Source organism: Cinclus cinclus, chromosome 6 (genome assembly GCF_963662255.1).
Source record: "Cinclus cinclus chromosome 6, bCinCin1.1, whole genome shotgun sequence".
Classification (NCBI taxonomy): domain Eukaryota; kingdom Metazoa; phylum Chordata; class Aves; order Passeriformes; family Cinclidae; genus Cinclus; species Cinclus cinclus.
In genome coordinates this window covers 618,724-631,387 of record NC_085051.1, presented here as the reverse complement: position 1 = coordinate 631,387, position 12,664 = coordinate 618,724, and positions in this window count along the sequence as shown.

Below are 12,664 nucleotides of genomic sequence, written 5' to 3'. Positions count from 1 at the left end.
CAAGGAGGCCAAGAATCAAATGATTCATTGTGACATCAAGTGGCCTAAAAGGGCATGGGATGCATTGTGACACAACAGGGGTTAAGAGAAGCAAGGAACCATTGTGACCCAATGCAGGCTAACAATCTAAGAATCTCTTTTGACACCAGCGGGCGCAAAAGGACCACGGATGAACTCTGACAGCATGGGGACCTATAGAAGCAAGGAACCATTATGACACCATGAAGGCCAAGAATCAAATGGTTCATTGTAAGACCAAGTGGCCTAAAAGGGCTTGGAATGCATTGTGACACCACAGAGGTTAAGAGAAGCGAGGAACCATTGTGACCCAATGCAGGCTAACAATCTAATGATCCCTTGTGGTACCAGGGGGTATAAAAAGCACCAGGGATGGATTGTTACAGCACGGGGACCAATAGAAGCAAGGATCTATTATGCCACCGTGGAGGCCAAGAATCAAATGATTCATTGTGACATCAAGTGGCCTAAAAGGGCATGGGATGCATTGTGACACCACAGGGGTTAAGAGAAGCAAGGATCCATCGTGACCCAATGGAGGTTAATAATCCCAGGATCCCATTTGACACCAGGGGGCGTAAAAGGGCCAGGGATGAATTGTGACAGCATGGGGCCCAATAGAAACAAGGAACCATTATGACACTATAGAGGCCAAGAATCAAATGATTCATTGTGACATCAAGTGGCCTAAAAGGGCATGGGATGCATGGTGACACCACAGGGGTTAAGAGAAGCAAGGAATCATTGTGACCCAATGCAGGCTAAAAATCTAATGATCCCTTGTGACACCAATGGGCCTAAAAGGGGCAGGGATGAATTGTTACAGCACGGGGACCAATAGAAGCAAGGATCTATTATGCCACCATTGAGGCCAAGAATCAAATGATTCATTGTGACATCAAGTGGCCTAAAAGGGCATGGGATGCATTGTGACAGCACAGGGGTTAAGAGAAGCAAGGATCCATTGTGACCCAATGGAGGCTAACAATCTAATGATCCCTTTTGACACCAATGGGCCTAAAAGGGGCAGGGATGTATTGTGAAAGCATGGGGCCCAATTAAAACCTGGTACAATTACGCCACCACGGAGGCCAAGAATCAAATGATTCATTGTGACATCAAGTGGCCTAAAAGGGCATGGGATGCATTGTGACACCACAGGGGTTAAGAGAAGCAAGGAACCATTGTGACCCAATGCAGGCTAACAATCTAAGAATCCCTTTTGACACCAGCGGGCGCAAAAGGACCACGGATGAACTCTGACAGCATGGGGACCTATAGAAGCAAGGAACCATTATGACTCCATGAAAGCCAAGAATCAAATGGTTCATTGTAAGACCAAGTGGCCTAAAAGGGCTTGGAATGCATTGTGACACCACAGAGGTTAAGAGAAGCGAGGAACCATTGTGACCCAATGCAGGCTAACAATCTAATGATCCCTTGTTACACCAATGGGCCTAAAAGGGACAGGGATGAATTGTTACAGCACGGGGACCAATAGAAGCAAGGATCTATTATGCCACCGTGGAGGCCAAGAATCAAATGATTCATTGTGACATCAAGTGGCCTAAAAGGGCATGGGATGCATTGTGACAGCACAGGGGTTAAGAGAAGCAAGGATCCATTGTGACCCAATGCAGGCTAACAATCTAATGATCCCTTGTGACACCAATGGGCCTAAAAGGGCCAGGGATGTATTGTGAAAGCATGGGGCCCAATTAAAACCTGGTACAATTACGCCACCATGGAGGCCAAGAATCAAATTATTCATTGTGACATCAAGTGGCCTAAAAGGGCATGGGATGCATTGTGACAGCACAGGGGTTAAGAGAAGCAAGGAACCATTGTGACCCAATGCAGGCTAACAATCTAAGAATCCCTTTTGACACCAGCGGGCGCAAAAGGACCACGGATGAACTCTGACAGCATGGGGACCTATAGAAGCAAGGAACCATTATGACTCCATGAAAGCCAAGAATCAAATGGTTCATTGTAAGACCAAGTGGCCTAAAAGGGCTTGGAATGCATTGTGACACCACAGAGGTTAAGAGAAGCGAGGAACCATAGTGACCCAATGCAGGCTAACAATCTAATGATCCCTTGTGGCACCAGGGGGTATAAAAAGGGCCAGGGATGGATTGTTACAGCACGGGGACCAATAGAAGCAAGGATCTATTATGCCACCGTGGAGGCCAAGAATCAAATGATTCATTGTGACATCAAGTGGCCTAAAAGGGCATGGGATGCATTCTGACAGCACAGGGGTTAAGAGAAGCAAGGATCCATTGTGACCCAATGGAGGCTAATAATCCCAGGATCCCATTTGACACCAGGGGGCGTAAAAGGGCCCGGGATGAATTGTGACAGCATGGGGCCCAATAGAAGCAAGGAACCATTATGACACCATGGAGGCCAAGAATCAAATGATTCATTGTGACATCAAGTGGCCTAAAAGGGCATGGGATGCATTGTGACAGCACAGAGGTTAAGAGAAGCAAGGAACCATTGTGACCCAATGCAGGCTAACAATCTAATGATCCCTTGTGACACCAATGGGCCTAAAAGGGCCAGGGATGAATTGTGAAAGCATGGGGCGCAAGTAAAGCCTGGTGCAATTATGCCACCATGGAGGCCAAGAATCAAATGATTCATTGTGACATCAAGTGGCCTAAAAGGGCATGGGATGCACTGTGACACCACAGGGGTTAAGAGAAGCAAGGAACCATTGTGACCCAATGCAGGCTAACAATCTAATGATCCCTTGTGGCACCAGGGGGCGCAAAAGGACCACGGATGAACTCTGACAGCATGGGGACCTATAGAAGCAAGGAACCATTATGACACCATGAAGGCCAAGAATCAAATGGTTCATTGTAAGACCAAGTGGCCTAAAAGGGCATGGGATGCACTGTGACACCACAGGGGTTAAGAGAAGCGAGGAACCATTGTGACCCAATGCAGGCTAACAATCTAATGATCCCTTGTGGCACCAGGGGGTATAAAAAGGGCCAGGGATGGATTGTTACAGCATGGGGAGCAATAGAAGCAAGGATCTATTATGCCACCGTGGAGGCCAAGAATCAAATGATTCATTGTGACATCAAGTGGCCTAAAAGGGCATGGGAAGCATTGTGACACCACAGGGGTTAAGAGAAGCAAGGAACCATTGTGACCCAATGCAGGCTAACAATCTAATGATCCCTTGTGACACCAATGGGCCTAAAAGGGGCAGGGATGAATTGTTACAGCACGGGGACCAATAGAAGCAAGGATCTATTATGCCACCATGGAGGCCAAGAATCAAATGATTCATTGTGACATCAAGTGGCCTAAAAGGGCATGGGATGCATTGTGACACCACAGGGGTTAAGAGAAGCAAGGAACCATTGTGACCCAATGCAGGCTAAAAATCTAATGATCCCTTGTGACACCAATGGGCCTAAAAGGGGCAGGGATGAATTGTTACAGCACGGGGACCAATAGAAGCAAGGATCTATTATGCCACCATGGAGGCCAAGAATCAAATGATTCATTGTGACATCAAGTGGCCTAAAAGGGCATGGGATGCATTGTGACAGCACAGGGGTTAAGAGAAGCAAGGATCCATTGTGACCCAATGGAGGCTAACAATCTAATGATCCCTTTTGACACCAATGGGCCTAAAAGGGCCAGGGATGTATTGTGAAAGCATGGGGCCCAATTAAAACCTGGTACAATTACGCCACCATGGAGGCCAAGAATCAAATGATTCATTGTGACATCAAGTGGCCTAAAAGGGCATGGGATGCATTGTGACACCACAGGGGTTAAGAGAAGCAAGGAACCATAGTGCCCCAATGCAGGCAAACAATCTAATGATCCCTTGTGGCACCAGGGGGTATAAAAAGGGCCAGGGATGGATTGTTACAGCACGGGGACCAATAGAAGCAAGGATCTATTATGCCACCGTGGAGGCCAAGAATCAAATGATTCATTGTGACATCAAGTGGCCTAAAAGGGCATGGGATGCATTGTGACACCACAGGGGTTAAGAGAAGCAAGGATCCATTGTGACCCAATGGAGGCTAATAATCCCAGGATCCCATTTGACACCAGGGGGCGTAAAAGGGCCAGGGATGAATTGTGACAGCATGGGGCCCAATAGAAACAAGGAACCATTATGACACCATGGAGGCCAAGAATCAAATGATTCATTGTGACATCAAGTGGCCTAAAAGGGCATGGGATGCATTGTGACAGCACAGGGGTTAAGAGAAGCAAGGATCCATTGTGACCCAATGCAGGCTAACAATCTAATGATCCCTTTTGACACCAATGGGCCTAAAAGGGGCAGGGATGTATTGTGAAAGCATGGGGCCCAATTAAAACCTGGTACAATTACGCCACCACGGAGGCCAAGAATCAAATGATTCATTGTGACATCAAGTGGCCTAAAAGGGCATGGGATGCATTGTGACACCACAGGGGTTAAGAGAAGCAAGGAACCATTGTGACCCAATGCAGGCTAACAATCTAAGAATCCCTTTTGACACCAGCGGGCGCAAAAGGACCACGGATGAACTCTGACAGCATGGGGACCTATAGAAGCAAGGAACCATTATGACACCATGAAGGCCAAGAATCAAATGGTTCATTGTAAGACCAAGTGGCCTAAAAGGGCTTGGAATGCATTGTGACACCACAGAGGTTAAGAGAAGCGAGGAACCATTGTGACCCAATGCAGGCTAACAATCTAATGATCCCTTGTGGCACCAGGGGGTATAAAAAGTGCCAGGGATGGATTGTTACAGCATGGGGACCAATAGAAGCAAGGATCTATTATGCCACCGTGGAGGCCAAGAATCAAATGATTCATTGTGACATCAAGTGGCCTAAAAGGGCATGGGAAGCATTGTGACACCACAGGGGTTAAGAGAAGCAAGGAACCATTGTGACCCAATGCAGGCTAACAATCTAATGATCCCTTGTGACACCAATGGGCCTAAAAGGGGCAGGGATGAATTCTTACAGCACGGGGACCAATAGAAGCAAGGATCTATTATGCCACCATGGAGGCCAAGAATCAAATGATTCATTGTGACATCAAGTGGCCTAAAAGGGCATGGGATGCATTGTGACAGCACAGGGGTTAAGAGAAGCAAGGATCCATTGTGACCCAATGCAGGCTAACAATCTAATGATCCCTTGTGACACCAATGGGCCTAAAAGGGCCAGGGATGTATTGTGAAAGCATGGGGCCCAAGTAAAACCTGGTACAATTACGTCACCATGGAGGCCAAGAATCAAATGATTCATTGTGACATCAAGTGGCCTAAAAGGGCATGGGATGCATTGTGACACCACAGGGGTTAAGAGAAGCAAGGAACCATTGTGACCCAATGCAGGCTAACAATCTAAGAATCCCTTTTGACACCAGCGGGCGCAAAAAGACCACGGATGAACTCTGACAGCATGGGGACCTATAGAAGCAAGGAACCATTATGACACCATGAAGGCCAACAATCAAATGGTTCATTGTAAGACCAAGTGGCCTAAAAGGGCATGGGATGCATTGTGACACCACAGGGGTTAAGAGAAGCAAGGAACCATTGTGACCCAATGCAGGCTAATAATCCCAGGATCCCATTTGACACCAGGGGGCGTAAAAGGGCCAGGGATGAATTGTGACAGCATGGGGCCCAATAGAAACTAGGAACCATTATGACACCATGGAGGCCAAGAATCAAATGATTCATTGTGACATCAAGTGGCCTAAAAGGGCATGGGATGCACTGTGACAGCACAGGGGTTAAGAGAAGCAAGGAACCATTGTGACCCAATGCAGGCTAACAATCTAATGATCCCTTGTGGCACCAGGGGGCGAAAAAGGACCACGGATGAACTCTGACAGCATGGGGACCTATAGAAGCAAGGAACCATTATGACACCATGAAGGCCAACAATCAAATGGTTCATTGTAAGACCAAGTGGCCTAAAAGGGCATGGGATGCATTGTGACACCACAGGGGTTAAGAGAAGCAAGGAACCATTGTGACCCAATGCAGGCTAAAAATCTAATGATCCCTTGTGACACCAATGGGCCTAAAAGGGGCAGGGATGAATTGTTACAGCACGGGGACCAATAGAAGCAAGGATCTATTATGCCACCATGGAGGCCAAGAATCAAATGATTCATTGTGACATCAAGTGGCCTAAAAGGGCATGGGATGCATTGTGACACCACAGGGGTTAAGAGAAGCAAGGATCCATTGTGACCCAATGGAGGCTAACAATCTAATGATCCCTTTTGACACCAATGGGCCTAAAAGGGCCAGGGATGTATTGTGAAAGCATGGGGCCCAATTAAAACCTGGTACAATTACGCCACGATGGAGGCCAAGAATCAAATGATTCATTGTGACATCAAGTGGCCTAAAAGGGCATGGGATGCATTGTGACACCACAGGGGTTAAGAGAAGCAAGGAACCATAGTGCCCCAATGCAGGCAAACAATCTAATGATCCCTTGTGGCACCAGGGGGTATAAAAAGGGCCAGGGATGGATTGTTACAGCACGGGGACCAATAGAAGCAAGGATCTATTATGCCACTGTGGAGGCCAAGAATCAAATGATTCATTGTGACATCAAGTGGCCTAAAAGGGCATGGGATGCATTGTGACACCACAGGGGTTAAGAGAAGCAAGGATCCATTGTGACCCAATGGAGGCTAATAATCCCAGGATCCCATTTGACACCAGGGGGCGTAAAAGGGCCAGGGATGAATTGTGACAGCATGGGGCCCAATAGAAACAAGGAACCATTATGACACCATGGAGGCCAAGAATCAAATGATTCATTGTGACATCAAGTGGCCTAAAAGGGCATGGGATGCATTGTGGCAGCACAGGGGTTAAGAGAAGCAAGGATCCATTGTGACCCAATGCAGGCTAACAATCTAATGATCCCTTTTGACACCAATGGGCCTAAAAGGGGCAGGGATGAATTGTGAAAGCATGGGGCCCAAGTAAAACCTGGTACAATTATGCCACCATGGAGGCCAAGAATCAAATGATTCATTGTGACATCAAGTGGCCTAAAAGGGCATGGGATGCATTGTGACACCACAGGGGTTAAGAGAAGCAAGGATCCATTGTGACCCAATGGAGGCTAATAATCCCAGGATCCCATTTGACACCAGGGGGTGTAAAAGGGCCAGGGATGTATTGTTACAGCACGGGGACCAATAGAAGCAAGGATCTATTATGCCACCATTGAGGCCAAGAATCAAATGATTCATTGTGACATCAAGTGGCCTAAAAGGGCATGGGATGCATTGTGACAGCACAGGGGTTAAGAGAAGCAAGGATCCATTGTGACCCAATGGAGGCTAACAATCTAATGATCCCTTTTGACACCAATGGGCCTAAAAGGGCCAGGGATGTATTGTGAAAGCATGGGGCCCAATTAAAACCTGGTACAATTACGCCACCATGGAGGCCAAGAATCAAATTATTCATTGTGACATCAAGTGGCCTAAAAGGGCATGGGATGCATTGTGACACCACAGGGGTTAAGAGAAGCAAGGAACCATTGTGACCCAATGCAGGCTAACAATCTAAGAATCCCTTTTGACACCAGCGGGCGCAAAAGGACCACGGATGAACTCTGACAGCATGGGGACCTATAGAAGCAAGGAACCATTATGACACCATGAAGGCCAAGAATCAAATGGTTCATTGTAAGACCAAGTGGCCTAAAAGGGCTTGGAATGCATTGTGACACCACAGAGGTTAAGAGAAGCGAGGAACCATAGTGACCCAATGCAGGCTAACAATCTAATGATCCCTTGTGGCACCAGGGGGTATAAAAAGGGCCAGGGATGGATTGTTACAGCACGGGGACCAATAGAAGCAAGGATCTATTATGCCACCGTGGAGGCCAAGAATCAAATGATTCATTGTGACATCAAGTGGCCTAAAAGGGCATGGGATGCATTGTGACAGCACAGGGGTTAAGAGAAGCAAGGATCCATTGTGACCCAATGGAGGCTAATAATCCCAGGATCCCATTTGACACCAGGGGGTGTAAAAGGGCCAGGGATGAATTGTGACAGCATGGGGCCCAATAGAAGCAAGGAACCATTATGACACCATGGAGGCCAAGAATCAAATGATTCATTGTGACATCAAGTGGCCTAAAAGGGCATGGGATGCATTGTGGCAGCACAGGGGTTAAGAGAAGCAAGGATCCATTGTGACCCAATGGAGGCTAATAATCCCAGGATCCCATTTGACACCAGGGGGCGTAAAAGGGCCAGGGATGTATTGTTACAGCACGGGGACCAATAGAAGCAAGGATCTATTATGCCACCATTGAGGCCAAGAATCAAATGATTCATTGTGACATCAAGTGGCCTAAAAGGGCATGGGATGCATTGTGACAGCACAGGGGTTAAGAGAAGCAAGGATCCATTGTGACCCAATGGAGGCTAACAATCTAATGATCCCTTTTGACACCAATGGGCCTAAAAGGGCCAGGGATGTATTGTGAAAGCATGGGGCCCAATTAAAACCTGGTACAATTACGCCACCATGGAGGCCAAGAATCAAATGATTCATTGTGACATCAAGTGGCCTAAAAGGGCATGGGATGCATTGTGACACCACAGGGGTTAAGAGAAGCAAGGAACCATAGTGCCCCAATGCAGGCAAACAATCTAATGATCCCTTGTGGCACCAGGGGGTATAAAAAGGGCCAGGGATGGATTGTTACAGCACGGGGACCAATAGAAGCAAGGATCTATTATGCCACTGTGGAGGCCAAGAATCAAATGATTCATTGTGACATCAAGTGGCCTAAAAGGGCATGGGATGCATTGTGACACCACAGGGGTTAAGAGAAGCAAGGATCCATTGTGACCCAATGGAGGCTAATAATCCCAGGATCCCATTTGACACCAGGGGGCGTAAAAGGGCCAGGGATGAATTGTGACAGCATGGGGCCCAATAGAAACAAGGAACCATTATGACACCATGGAGGCCAAGAATCAAATGATTCATTGTGACATCAAGTGGCCTAAAAGGGCATGGGATGCATTGTGGCAGCACAGGGGTTAAGAGAAGCAAGGATCCATTGTGACCCAATGCAGGCTAACAATCTAATGAACCCTTTTGACACCAATGGGCCTAAAAGGGGCAGGGATGAATTGTGAAAGCATGGGGCCCAAGTAAAACCTGGTACAATTATGCCACCATGGAGGCCAAGAATCAAATGATTCATTGTGACATCAAGTGGCCTAAAAGGGCATGGGATGCATTGTGGCAGCACAGGGGTTAAGAGAAGCAAGGATCCATTGTGACCCAATGGAGGCTAATAATCCCAGGATCCCATTTGACACCAGGGGGCGTAAAAGGGCCAGGGATGTATTGTTACAGCACGGGGACCAATAGAAGCAAGGATCTATTATGCCACCATTGAGGCCAAGAATCAAATGATTCATTGTGACATCAAGTGGCCTAAAAGGGCATGGGATGCATTGTGACACCACAGGGGTTAAGAGAAGCAAGGATCCATTGTGACCCAATGGAGGCTAACAATCTAATGATCCCTTTTGACACCAATGGGCCTAAAAGGGCCAGGGATGTATTGTGAAAGCATGGGGCCCAATTAAAACCTGGTACAATTACGCCACGATGGAGGCCAAGAATCAAATGATTCATTGTGACATCAAGTGGCCTAAAAGGGCATGGGATGCATTGTGACACCACAGGGGTTAAGAGAAGCAAGGAACCATAGTGCCCCAATGCAGGCAAACAATCTAATGATCCCTTGTGGCACCAGGGGGTATAAAAAGGGCCAGGGATGGATTGTTACAGCACGGGGACCAATAGAAGCAAGGATCTATTATGCCACCGTGGAGGCCAAGAATCAAATGATTCATTGTGACATCAAGTGGCCTAAAAGGGCATGGGATGCATTGTGACACCACAGGGGTTAAGAGAAGCAAGGATCCATTGTGACCCAATGGAGGCTAATAATCCCAGGATCCCATTTGACACCAGGGGGCGTAAAAGGGCCAGGGATGAATTGTGACAGCATGGGGCCCAATAGAAACAAGGAACCATTATGACACCATGGAGGCCAAGAATCAAATGATTCATTGTGACATCAAGTGGCCTAAAAGGGCATGGGATGCATTGTGGCAGCACAGGGGTTAAGAGAAGCAAGGATCCATTGTGACCCAATGCAGGCTAACAATCTAATGATCCCTTTTGACACCAATGGGCCTAAAAGGGGCAGGGATGAATTGTGAAAGCATGGGGCCCAAGTAAAACCTGGTACAATTATGCCACCATGGAGGCCAAGAATCAAATGATTCATTGTGACATCAAGTGGCCTAAAAGGGCATGGGATGCATTGTGACACCACAGGGGTTAAGAGAAGCAAGGATCCATTGTGACCCAATGGAGGCTAATAATCCCAGGATCCCATTTGACACCAGGGGGTGTAAAAGGGCCAGGGATGTATTGTTACAGCACGGGGACCAATAGAAGCAAGGATCTATTATGCCACCATTGAGGCCAAGAATCAAATGATTCATTGTGACATCAAGTGGCCTAAAAGGGCATGGGATGCATTGTGACAGCACAGGGGTTAAGAGAAGCAAGGATCCATTGTGACCCAATGGAGGCTAACAATCTAATGATCCCTTTTGACACCAATGGGCCTAAAAGGGCCAGGGATGTATTGTGAAAGCATGGGGCCCAATTAAAACCTGGTACAATTACGCCACCATGGAGGCCAAGAATCAAATTATTCATTGTGACATCAAGTGGCCTAAAAGGGCATGGGATGCATTGTGACACCACAGGGGTTAAGAGAAGCAAGGAACCATTGTGACCCAATGCAGGCTAACAATCTAAGAATCCCTTTTGACACCAGCGGGCGCAAAAGGACCACGGATGAACTCTGACAGCATGGGGACCTATAGAAGCAAGGAACCATTATGACACCATGAAGGCCAACAATCAAATGGTTCATTGTAAGACCAAGTGGCCTAAAAGGGCTTGGAATGCATTGTGACACCACAGAGGTTAAGAGAAGCAAGGAACCATTGTGACCCAATGCAGGCTAACAATCTAATGATCCCTTGTGACACCAGGGGGTATAAAAAGGGCCAGGGATGGATTGTTACAGCACGGGGACCAATAGAAGCAAGGATCTATTATGCCACCGTGGAGGCCAAGAATCAAATGATTCATTGTGACATCAAGTGGCCTAAAAGGGCATGGGATGCATTGTGACAGCACAGGGGTTAAGAGAAGCAAGGATCCATTGTGACCCAATGGAGGCTAATAATCCCAGGATCCCATTTGACACCAGGGGGTGTAAAAGGGCCAGGGATGAATTGTGACAGCATGGGGCCCAATAGAAACAAGGAACCATTATGACACCATGGAGGCCAAGAATCAAATGATTCATTGTGACATCAAGTGGCCTAAAAGGGCATGGGATGCATTGTGGCAGCACAGGGGTTAAGAGAAGCAAGGATCCATTGTGACCCAATGGAGGCTAACAATCTAATGATCCCTTTTGACACCAATGGGCCTAAAAGGGGCAGGGATGAATTGTGAAAGCATGGGGCCCAAGTAAAACCTGGTACAATTATGCCACCATGGAGGCCAAGAATCAAATGATTCATTGTGACATCAAGTGGCCTAAAAGGGCATGGGATGCATTGTGACACCACAGGGGTTAAGAGAAGCAAGGATCCATTGTGACCCAATGGAGGCTAACAATCTAAGAATCCCTTTTGACACCAGCGGGCGCAAAAGGACCACGGATGAACTCTGACAACATGGGGACATATAGAAGCAAGGAACCATTATGACACCATGAAGGCCAAGAATCAAATGGTTCATTGTAAGACCAAGTGGCCTAAAAGGGCTTGGAATGCATTGTAACACCACAGAGGTTAAGAGAAGCGAGGAACCATTGTGACCCAATGCAGGCTAACAATCTAATGATCCCTTGTGACACCAGGGGGTATAAAAAGGGCCAGGGATGGATTGTTACAGCACGGGGACCAATAGAAGCAAGGATCTATTATGCCACCGTGGAGGCCAAGAATCAAATGATTCATTGTGACATCAAGTGGCGTAAAAGGGCATGGGATGCATTGTGACAGCACAGGGGTTAAGAGAAGCAAGGATCCATTGTGACCCAATGGAGGCAAATAATCCCAGGATCCCATTTGACACCAGGGGGCGTAAAAGGGCCAGGGATGAATTGTGACAGCATGGGGCCCAATAGAAACAAGGAACCATTATGACACCATGGAGGCCAAGAATCAAATGATTCATTGTGACATCAAGTGGCCTAAAAGGGCATGGGATGCATTGTGACAGCACAGGGGTTAAGAGAAGCAAGGATCCATTGTGACCCAATGGAGGCTAATAATCCCAGTATCCCATTTGACACCAGGGGGCGTAAAAGGGCCAGGGATGAATTGTGACAGCATGGGGCCCAATAGAAACAAGGAACCATTATGACACCATGAAGGCCAAGAATCAAATGATTCATTGTGACATCAAGTGGCCTAAAAGGGCATAGGATGCATGGTGACACCACAGAGGTTAAGAGAAGCGAGGAACCATTGTGACCCAAT